Genomic DNA, 12,533 nt, shown 5'->3' with positions numbered 1-12,533 from the left:
TACCTTTTTGATCCTGTATAATTCTGTTCATCTCTCTAGCACTACACTGAAATGAAATAATTGTACATCTCTCCTACTTGTCTCAAATTCTTTCGTGGTAGGGGCCAAATCTTAATGACTTTCGGATATTTTGATCTCCAATAGTTTCAGGATCAGAGAGAATAATATTAGTGAAATGCTAAAAATAAAAGTATGCTTTATGAACTGATTGATTACCACCATTGAGGAAAACAAATGAAAAGAAGGGTGGCAAAGTACATGACCATGGTGGACCCAATCTGAATTGGTAGCTGATGAGATGGGAGAGAAAAGATATCCTTAATTTTAAATGATTCTAACTTGAGAGAATGCATTAACAGTGCTGTAACTAACATAGGCAAAATTGGTAAGAAGGAAGGAAACAGTTCAGGTCGGGTCAATTTATAATAAGTAGAGGTGTACTGACATGCATACATCCAACGGACAATGGCAAACATTTCCGTGGCATTAAATACAGAGGACTTGCTTGGGATAGAGAATGACAGTCATTAACATATACAAATGTCAAATGTTAGAGCCATGGGGTAAGAGCACCAATGAAAAGAGAAGAGGATGGAAGACAGGAAAATGGGATTTCCCCATACTTAGAGCATAGGCCAAGGCACAGGATCAACCAGCACTGGTGTCTGAAAGTAGATCGATCTAAGGGTCGGACAGAGATCCTGGAGGTGTTAGTGATTTTGCCTCCAAGGAGAAGACAGTTTTGGGGAATAGAGAGGGACAATAACACCAAAGTGATGGAGAGATCAAGAAGAAAGAGGAGTAAAAACAGGCCACTGTAGTTATTCAACAGGTGTTGTTTTGTGACTTTAGGAATAGAGAAGTTTCATTGAAGTAAGAAAGGAAGAAAGAGGCCCCTTAAGAAGCAGTGAAATGGAGAAAGCAAGGAAAACTTTTTCATTAAGTTTGAAAGAAGAAAAAAATAAGAAAGAATGATGGATTTATGAGAAGAAAGATTGAAAAAAGCTTAATATAATAAGTACAGTAATATGTGTATATTTGCAGTAAGAAAAAAATTTGAAGACAGAGGAGCATGAATGTCAACTGTAGATAAAGACAGGGCAAACTATTTTTCTCATAAGCTGTAAAGAAGAGTAAAATGTCAGAGTATTTCTGAAAGACAATTCAACAGTATTTTCCACAAGCATTAAAAATGTCCTCTTTTCACATCCTATAATTCCATATTCAGAATTTTTATCTTAAGGAAATAATCAGAAGTATAATCCAAGGATAGTCATTGTAGTATTGTTAATAGAGAAAATTAAAAATAAAATAAAAAACTTAAATGTTTACCATTGGAAAATTGTTAAATAAATGATTACACTTTATGTGTGTACAGTGGTCTATTTTACTCTCAGTAATTTTTAGTGTACATGGGAACCATGTAGAAACGATTCCTAATAGCTCAGGGATATGATTGTCATTGTGATCTAAACTATAAAGCAAACAGGATGATTCATATCCTGCATAGGCAGAGACTAAGGACAACCAGGCTAAGATGTTATCGTTTTGAATTTTTTTTGAGACGGAGTCTCACTCTGTTGTTCAGGCTGGAACGTGGAGTGCTGCAGTGTGGCAGGATCTTGGCTCAATGCAACATCCACCTCCCAGGTTCAAGGGATTCTCTTCTCTCAGCCTCCAAAGTAGCTGGGATTACAGGTGTGTGCCACCACACACAGCTAATTTTTGTATTTTTTGTAAAGACGGGGTATACCACGTTGGCAAGGCTAGTCGTGAACTCCTCACTTCAGGTGATCTGCCTGCCTCAGCCTCCTGAAATGCTGGGATTACAGACGTGGGCAACTGCGTCTTGTTCAAAGTTTAATAAACTTCTCAAAGTAGATCCATCAGTCCTCAATCTGATATGCAAAGTATCCACCTGATGTACAGCGGTCCAGAAAGGGAGCAGCCTGCATCAAGTAAAGGGGTGACTGAACAGCGTTGTCAGTACAAGTGAGAGATGACCAACTCCTGAAAGTGTAACATTCATGCAGTTGCAAAAGGTAAAATTCTATCAAGTAAGATCAATTTATGAGACTATTAACATAATGTGTATTTTTTGCATGTAGAATCTAATGTTTACATTGGGCAGGGCTAGAATACTCAGGAGATGCAAAGTCACAGTGAGATTTAGTAAACTTCTAGGTCAGTTGATCAATATCTTCCCACAAAGTTCAAGGTCATTTGATAAATATCTTCCTACATTCTTTTCTTCGCCTTATTCTTTACCCTGCCCCTCTACTCTGTATCGCTTTGCCGTAAGTATACAATGCTCTGGAATCCTCTTTATTTCCCTAACATCTACCTTGATCTCTCAAAATTTTCATTGCTTCAGCTGATTTCAGATAGGATATTGTGAAACTAAGCAACATCATCCTGTAGATAATATGGGCATTCATAATCACACTAATAGGCTCTTGATTATCTTATCACCATTTATATAATATATATTCATTTGCAATAAATACATACTGATCTAATATGAGCCAGACACTCTTCTAGGTGCTGAGGATCAAGCAGTGAACAAAACAAATTAACATCTCTGCATTTATAAAATACATATTCTATTGGAGAGAAATAGACCATACACAAAATAAATAATGCATACAGAATGTTAGCTGGTGAAATGTATTACAGAGAAAAGGAAAGCAGGAAGGAGACAAGAATGACAGTCATGGCTTCTGTGAGAAGCTGATGTGCAAGCAAAACCCTAAGGAGTTCAGGCTTTAAGTTGTGGGGCTGTGTGAGGAAGATCATCCCACAGATATGGAATAGCAGGGCAAATAATCTGTTTTGAAGTATGTTAGGTAAATTCAACTCAAGGAATGGCAAAGAGGGGACACGGTGGCTAGACAAAAGGTTGGTGATAGGACTACAAGGAGACACTGTAGGTCGTGGTGAGGATTAAGAACTTACTCTGGGTGACTGGGGAGAAGAGCTGTCAGATAAAACAAAGGATGCCCAGTCACATTTAAATTTCAGATAAACAATGAATAATCTTTTAGTATAAGTATGGCTCCCAAATTACAAAATCATTCATCGTTTAGTTGAAATGCACATATAAAACTAGGCATCCTGTATTTTTACTTTTTCACTTTGGCAACCATAGTTGGGAGCTATTGGAGAGTTTCAAGGAAAAGAATGACATCATCTGCCTTATGTTTAAAAGGATCATACTCACTGCTGCGCTAAAAACAGAATGCAGGAAGGCAATGGTTGCAACAGGGAGGCCACTCAGAAGTAGTTTCAGTAATCCAAATGGAAAGATTGAGAGGTGTGTGGATATTCAAGAGAAGATTCTAGGTTAGATGGGCTAGATACCTAAATTTGAGATCCAGAGGCTTATGGGTATTACTAAAAGCCATGAGACTGGACTAGATTGTCGAACGAGTTATTAGGAAGAGGTGCTGTGGTTCTAAAGTGATGTCTACTAAAAAAGAGACTGAACCTAGAAACACTGCCAGAATCCCAGTTCAGAGAAAGAGAAGGAGGAACCAGGGAAGATGACTGAGGAGTGGCCAGAGAGATAGATGGAAAACAGGGAGAGGGTGCTGATCCAGATAGATACCAAGTGTCAAAGTGTTCAGTGAAAAGAAGCAAAGAATCAGTTGTCTCAATCACTGACGATAGGTCTTATAACAGGAGGACTGAGGATTTTCCACTGAATTTAGCAATATGTCGCTGTGGAGTACCAAGTGCCATTCTGACAAAGGATGAGGCAAAACACATGATGAGCATGAGTTTAGGAGAGATTAAAAAGAGGGCAGTGAATGCAAAATAACCGTCCTGAGCAGTTGCTGAGAAGGGAGCAGACAACATGGGTGATAGCTGGATGACAAGGTGGGATCAGGAGAAGCACATATTTCTTTAAAGATGGGAGAAGTAATAGCCTTATTGGTGTGCTGAGGGGAATGAACTAACAGAATGGCCAAGGGAAAAAAGGAGGAGGAGGAGGAGAGAGAAGAGTGCAGGAGGCACACCTGAGCGGTCCAGAGATGAACAAGATGGAGTAAGGAAGGCACACGTGTTCGGCCAGGTCACAGGGAGGAAAGTCACAGCTCAGGGACAATGAGACATGCAGGTAAGCAGCGTGAGGAAAGTGTGCAGAAGTCCTTCTCTGATGGCTTGTAATCTCTTTTTGACAGAGAAAGAAAATTATTATCTAAGAGTGAGGATAGGGGAAACAATGCCAGAGGCTTGAAGAAAGGGAAAATGTAAGGTGAACAGTCCAGGAGAGGAGCAGAGAAGATACACAAAGAAGATGCCAAATGTTTACCCAGCAGCACTACAGAGCATTTGACTCTAAATCAAGTCCAGAGAATGACAACAGGATTTCATTCATGGACAACATTCATGGTGTGGAGGCATAATTCTGTGGTTGAGTATTTCCAGAGCATTCTTAAATCGAGTGTGCTGGCCAATAATCTTGGACAAGGAGTCTCACCCATAAGGAGTCAAACTAGGCAAATGCTGCAGTGATAGGAGGGAAAAAACACACACAGAGAACACATTGAGAGCAAGGAAAGACAAATACACAGGAGAGCTGAAGGAAAGATGCCTGGGTGTCCACAGAGAATCTCCAGAACCTCGAAAAGCTACCAAGATCAATAGTTACTTTTGTTACTGAGGCCCTTTAAGAACTTTGCTAGGAGATATTAAATTTGTGAGTCTGTATTTTAGAGATTTTTGAAGACAAGTTGATAAAAGTTTATAATAAGTAAAAAGTTAAATTTCAGTATCAGAAACCCAGCAGGGTGAATAAACCTTACTTGAATTGAGCAATTGGCCATTTTCACAATGAATTCAATGATGCTTCTTATTCAATGTGGAAAACTGGTGAAATTCAAATCCTAATGTTAATTATATTCTAACCAATTAGCCTCAAAGAAAGAGTAAGATTGGTTCAAAGTGTTAGCTTCAGGGGACTTGAAACATTCAGTGTAAGCAGTAGAGTTTCCGAGAAATCAGTTTTAAAGAGGACTATTTAAGTTCGTTAATATGAATGCTGATGTAACAAATATAATGCTGTTTTTAAAACCATTTTTCAGAAATGGTTACTTTAAAAGAATTTATCTTCCTAAATGTCTTCCTTATTCACTCATGCAGAAATACTTTCTGGCTTCTAATTATTTTATGGAGAATATTATGGAAATAATTATATACAAGTACTAAGAAAACTGTGGTTTTATATGCAGTGATCAACTGTGGTTTCAGCTTGTGCTACTGCTATTCATAATTCAGGAAGTGGTGAGTTTGTTCTTGGGTTTTGAGTATAGAATTATATAATTGTTGAAACTGGGGTAACCTCTTCCTTTGTTATTTAGAGCCTGGTATAATCCTGTATCTACTGGGCAGAGCAGTTTTTAAGTGAATATTGGAAATACTTTCATTTTATTGAATCCACTGCTACAACCTGAAAACATTTATTTTCTGTGCTAGCCAGAATGAATGAAGTTGCTAAGATGTGAGGTTCTTCCCTCTAATCAAATACAGAGTGCAGACAGAAAAACTTAAGATTCTTGAACAGCTGTCTAGAAAGAAATTAATTTTTCTGATTTCACAAAAAGGTACTATAGAAAATAAGAGAAAAGCCTATAATTCTTCGCTTGAAAACTCTGTGCCTCTGAAATGGCACATGATAATACACACTTGTTTTTGAAACTGCTTACGTAAAATTTTACTTAAGATGACAGACTCAGATAAACAAAAAATAACTGTGTGTATGGAGGCATTCAAAGTCTGGGTATAATTACAAAATATTTTATAAATACCAGCCAGAAGTCCATGAACTTTTTGCAAGATCTGCACCTGTACACACACATGCACACACACACACCGGCTGGCATTCATCATCTTGCTGCTCTTAGTGAAAATCAGGTCACTTAAGAAGTGGCTGCAAAATCAAGAAACTAAAGAAGCTAAGGATATATAGTCTGAAGAAGTAAAGAATTTATAAGACATCACAAAAATTAGAAAGAATACTTTGAGGCAACATAGTATCATGGCAAGAAATGGAATTTTAAATCAGAAGGCCTGGGCGTGGACCCTGGATTCACCATTTATCATTTATGAGTGTGATCACTGACCAATTACTTATTTTCTCTGTGTTTTAGTGTAGTTTTCTGTAAGACAGAGAATAACACATAAGCTGTCTAATTGAATGGATTGCTTTGCAGCTCAAATAAAATAATGTGCATAATTATATCTTATAATGTAATAAGCATGCATTAGTAATGGTGAAGACCGTAAAATTATTGCAGGTAGCTTCAAAGGAAAGATGAGGATCTATAAGAGGAAGTTGAAAGAAGAAAGATTTTTGTTTAATACAGGAAATAACTTTCTAAAAACAATATTAGTTAAAAATGGAGTGGACTTAAGAGCTAAGAGATAATGAATGCATAAATTTTATGCCATAGTCACAAAGTCATTTTGTTTGGGAAGAAAGGGGGTTGAGAATCAGACGGAAGGTATGTAAAAACAATTTAAAGGTTTTTTCAAATGCTGAAACTTTATGAATTTGGGTAGAGTAAAAACATCTAAATATTAACAATACAAAGACAATCTTCTCCCTAAATTGGCCATCAGCAACCAATGTATGTCTATTGCAAATTCTACCCACCCCAATTTTTCTCAATGAAAATATTAACCTTAAGATGTGAACCCCAAAATTTATTCCAATTATTTACTGAAATTGTTTTCATCATAAATATTCACTAAACATGTTAATGCATGTGAAATATTCTGTAATTGGAAATGCACGATACGAATTAGGTATAACTGTTATGATGCCATACTGAGAACTGGGCAACCCAATTAGTTAAGTTCCTCTGGCACAGGGTGGCAACTTGGATGTTTTTCAGATCATACTCCGTATGATCTGAATCTTTTCCTGCCTGACTTTTACACTTTAGATCCTACATAGACATCAGTTTCACATCTTGAAGGTGCCAATGATTCCTCAGGCAAACCACCAGGGATTTTTCTCCTAGGATCAACATTCATATGGAGCTCAGGGCTGTGGCTCTCTGGCTTTGGGCTTCAGGAATTTGGTTTACCACAATACAATGCAAAGCCTGGCATTTTCCCAGTCAGTACTACTAATGACCTTGTGCTGCTTGCTGTTACAGGAACATTTGTCTCTGCCACCAGAACACCAATGAAAGATATATCTATCATTCATTTATTCACTTAAAATTTTGGAGTGCTTACTATGTCCTAGGTGCCCTGCTATAAAGTGAAAATACAAAGGTAAGACAGGCTCTGATCTCAAGACATTTGGACGAATTGCAATCATTCCTGTAAACAAGTACAATTATTATTGCTGATGTCCAACTTATCATGTATTTATCAGTAACGTGGAAATTCAGAAACGACTGTGTTGAGTTTGACATGCTTTAAAACATTCAAGCTCAGAGACTTCAAAAATAAATTTTCTTTTAATCAAGCATATAGTAACAACAGCTTTTGGAAATAATAATAATAATAAAAACAAAAAAGCCAGAGGAAACAAGGTAAAGACTAAAATGACCTAATAAAGAATTATTTTTAAAAAAGCTTGAATTCCAAAGAACTGGTTCACACATTAACTGGGGGAAAATCTGCTAAATACAAAGTATTGCAAATACAGATTTTACACATTTAAATCTTAAAATGAAATTCTATGTATTTATTTTGTTTTCTACATGTTAATTATTTAGCTTTAATTATTTAGTATCCCATGTACCACATTGAAATTGCCCAAAGAGTAATAAAATACATTAGCTGTGGTAACCTTACAAAGATGGAAAACAAAGAGAAGTCTTAAAACATATTTAAAAACATGTCCTCACTGAGTAATACATATGAGTGTGGTAGCAGTGATGTTAACACTTTTCCTAGGATGGGCCTGAAAGCCAAATCTCCATTTGGCCATGAACTTTCAAATATATTTTGGGAAAGCCTGGAAACCTTGATGTATCTACTGAAATCCTCCCGTTTATTATTCAAAGAGATCAAAAGGGAAATATAAAAAGCAGTTTCACTGTGGTGAACATCTGTAAAAAATTTATCTCAATTTCAAGGTCCAAGGAAAAGGTCTAGCATCTTCGTCTATGCTTAAAACAAACATGACCAGCAAACTGAAATTTTTAATGTTCTAAATTCAAAAGTAGCACACTGAAGCTTGGTGGGTGGGTGGTTAGGAAAGTGAATAAATACTACTATCTATTTAATATAGAATTTGGATAAAAGAGCAAATAATACAGGTTTCACTGGAGCTACAATCCAAATATATGAAGGAAAAGATACTGTCAATATAATTATTTATAACATGAATTATTAAACAAACAGTGTATTGGTGGGACACTTGAGCCAATTTGGAATTGAGTTAGAATGTAAAAGTCACATTCCATGAAAAATCACACAGCACATTTTTTAAAAACAAAAACAAACATGTCAAGATCAGAAAACAGAAAAGCAGGGAAACAGGTGCACATACATGAGCAGAGAAATATTTTGAAACTCCAGCATCTTACAAGCAAAATATTTCAACTGAATGACAAGTTATTTCCACCAAAAATACATTATCTTCAGGCAGAAATGCCATGAATACACAAAGCAAATAAGACTAAAGGCCAATTCCACATAGTGTGCATAGTTCAGGAAGTCTACAGACCTATCTAAACAATGAACAACTATGGTTTCCAAAATCTTTAATCTGCATTTCCAATTATAACACCGAGAACAAATTTTACATTCCTGTATTTTATAAATACTACTGTCAGACAGTCATACATAAGTCATCACTCTTGCCTCTTCTTTTGTCTCTCTGAAACTTAAAGATATCCAGAAGTATGCAGGAAACCTTCACCTTCACCTTGCGTATTGCCATTGGCACCAAACAGTTATGGGGGACAGACGGACTCTGGAGTGTTGACTCAGAAACCACTAATTGAACCTGAAATTCCTGTACTAGAAGATTGATGAGTTCTTCAAATAATGGGGGAAGCAAACTCAACGATAGGGTGTAATTTCAACAAACTATCTCTTTTAATATCATCGAATACAAGTAGACATTCAATAAATAGTTCCTATTTTCATTAAATAGTAAAATTCTGCAAAGCTGTCATCAAGCACACATTCTTAAAAGGAGTCAGATGTTTATGGAAGACTTAAAATCTAGATTTTCTAAAATTCATTTTAGATTAACAGGTTATAATGGAAACTATTTTAATATCAATTTTGGGGATTATAAGAATTATTCTTCCATTTGACCCAGCAATCCCATTACTGGGTATATAACCAAAGAACTATAAATTGCTCTATTATAAAGACACATGCACATGTATGTTCACTGTGGCACTGTTTATAATAGCAAAGACCTGGAATCAACCCAAATGTCCATCAACGATAGACTGGATAAAGGAAAATGTAGCACATATACACCATGGAATTGTACGCAGCCATAAAAAACGATAAGTTTGTGTCCTTTGTAGGGACATGTATGAATCTGGAAACCATCATTCTCAGCAAACTGGCACAGGAACAGAAAATCAAACACTGAATGTTATCACTCACAGGCAAGTGTTAAACAATTAGAACACATGGACACAGGGAGGGGAGCATCACATACTGCAGTTAGTTGGGGGGGGCTAGGGGAGGGACAGCAGGGGCTGGGGAGGGTGGGGAGGGGTAACGAGGGAGAAATACCAGATATAGGTGATGGGGGGATGAAGGCAGCAAACTACCTTGCCATGTATGTACCTATGCAACAATCATGCATGATCTACACATGTACCCCAGAATCTAAAGTTCAATAAAGAAAAAGAAAAAAAGAATTTTTTTTTACATATTTTAGTAGTATTATAAGACATTTTTCCAGAAAGGCATGTAAAATAACCAAAGAGCATACTCTTTCATATACAAATAATACATCTTTTACAATCTAAGACTTTTCAAACTCACGTTGTGACAGGTTTAGTGGAGTTGTAAAATTAATTTAGTGCATTGTGACCAGCATTCTTGAGAAAAAAATGAAAAAGAAAACAATAATTTCATAAGCAAGGTTAAATATTATTTTATAATACATATGAATTATTTGCATACACATACACATATATATACAGAAAACACTTTAAAATGTTTTATGTGTGTGTAAACAAGATCACACTTTAAAATTTGTCCTTATAGTGGGGTCTTGGACAGCAACATTTTTCAAATATAAATCAAGGGGGTGGTGGTTAACATCTGTAAAAAAGCCTGGAATCAGAACATGTCAATAAACCTGACCTTAAAATAAAGGTAACACGTTCTTGTTGACTACTACATGCTAAGCATTGAGCTAAGCATTTCATACTAATCCTCACAGTAACATATGGCAGAAAATTTTCTTATTCACATTTCTGGGGTAAAAAAAAACGTACCCAGGTTTATGTAGGTAGATTTGTGGTAGGATGGGAATTCAAGCCAAATCTGAAGCATGTAAGGTTTACAAGAACACAGCACTCTTGCGGTAAGATTCAGTAAAGGATCTTGGTCAGTAACTGAGGAGCTACTAACACCTTAGCAGCATCCAAGATCTTAGAAGGGTAAGTACTATTGATAACATGGATCATGTAATTTGTATCATAAAACACTGTCCTATCCAAGGACCCATGACTATGCATTATGTGTGGATTATGGCGGCATGTAAGGAAAATAAACCTGAGCTTACTTTAAATTGTGTTTCTTCAGCTTGATCATTTCATAGCCCTGGGGTTGCTGACACACTGGGAAAGCTGAAGTAGCTTAGCTTCTTACAGCTTAAACACTGAACCACCTTTCTCCTTATATCAGGACATGCTCTATATTGGAAGAGCATGGAATATATTAGCAAATAGAATGTGAGATTTTAACTAAGGAGTTGATTTAACTTAGAGAAGAATTAAAAAAAAAAAGTTTGCCTTTTTCCTAAAAAAGCATTAGATTAGGGAAGTCTAGACAAAATTTTGAAATATTAACTTTCAAAATAACACAAATCAGGAAGTAGTTTAAGATAAGGAAGAATTTAAGGAGAGAAAGAAAAGAAGAAAAAGAAGGAAGAAAAGAAGGAAGGGAGGGAGGAAGGAAGAGAGAAAGAAAAGAAAAAACGCTGCTTTTCCTTTACTTTGGTAAATAATATATTTTATAAGACCTTTTGCTTTTTATTCATAAGATAAAAATATCCATTTATATATCTTCATCTGGAATTCTATTAAAGAGTATCATTCCAGTAGAAAACTCACTCTTTCAAACTCAAAGTAGCCTGAAACTGCTTAGAAGAATAACTTGAAAAATAATGAAGCTGAATCATAGAAAAAAATCATGGAAAAGAACAAAGATATATTAAAGTTAACATTTTGTCAAGTGTATTATTAGCTACCTGGATATACATACCAAGACACGTTACCAATTACCTCTCTATTGACCACATGCATTTAATTTACCATTTTCAATGACATATCATGCAGTATCAAGATGGAAACTGAACAAAGGACAAAGGGCAGCAGCCACTGCCATTGCTGACCTGGTTTAACCACTTTTCCTGTGCACGTAAAGCGTACTAACTGATGACACCCGCAACTCACAGAACACTACTGCTTACTGGCATCCTTTCTGTTTCCACCAGTTAAACGTTTCACTTACCAAGAGACACTTGTATTTGTTCCCAAAAGTATTTACATCAGTAGCACCTGTTGTTTTAATTACTAAGTTACTCAAATATTATGTAACCCAATTAAATATCAGTTATTGCTTCTTTGAAAATTTAGACGAATGCCTTGGAATAACTCCATATAAAATGAGTTCTATAAAAAACTGCTGTTAAGTCAGGTATGAGAGAGATAACTGTGAAATTCAGGAAGGAAAATCTCATAAAATCATGGAGGATTTCTGCACTTAGATTGCTGTAAAAGGTATCTTTAAGTTCTCAATTTAACTCAAAACCAAACTGAAAGTCATAATTGAGACATTATGGCTATAACTTTTGGAAGAAACACAACAAAACTCCAGTTGGCAAATCCCTATTTTGAAAAAAGTATAGGCCCTAAATGATGAGTGGTGAAATTAAAATTAAATGTTTACCAATAAGTGTATAATTTTTATGATCCTCCATCTGAACTACTCAAGGTAACTAATGGTCCAGTTTCAAACCTCAGATATGTTCATGAGCAGGCTTCCACTGAATTCTAAAATTAAGAAATACTTTCAAAATATCATAAATTAATGCTGTTTGCTTTGAAAACCGTTTAACTTCTATATTTTATATAGTTAAATATAATATGTAGTAAAATAAAGAGAAAAAAAGAAAATTAAAGAATAGAGAAAAAAAAGAAAAAAAAATATGTGAAACTACCACATAAGATACCTGTTGGAACCAAATTATATAAATTTTGCATGAGAAGAGATTTAGTTGCACTACAGTCATCAATCTTTTCTAGAAAAATGAAGGGCTTTTAAAGCAATCAGTTCTGAATCTTGACATCAGTTTAAAGCTATAG

At 35.6% G+C, this 12,533-nt stretch overlaps 1 protein-coding gene across 4 annotated transcripts in view; it reads right to left on the bottom strand.

Annotated features, from left to right (window-relative positions):
• Positions 1–12,533, bottom strand: part of PDGFC (platelet derived growth factor C) — a 219,570-nt gene that overhangs the window by 22,349 nt on the left and 184,688 nt on the right. The window lies entirely within an intron of this gene.

The sequence above is a fragment of the Aotus nancymaae genome, unplaced genomic scaffold (assembly GCF_030222135.1).
Source record: "Aotus nancymaae isolate 86718 unplaced genomic scaffold, 86718_ANA_hifiasm-v0.15.2.pri h1tg000033l, whole genome shotgun sequence".
Lineage (NCBI taxonomy): Eukaryota > Metazoa > Chordata > Mammalia > Primates > Aotidae > Aotus > Aotus nancymaae.
This window is presented reverse-complemented; position numbering and strand designations above follow the sequence as displayed.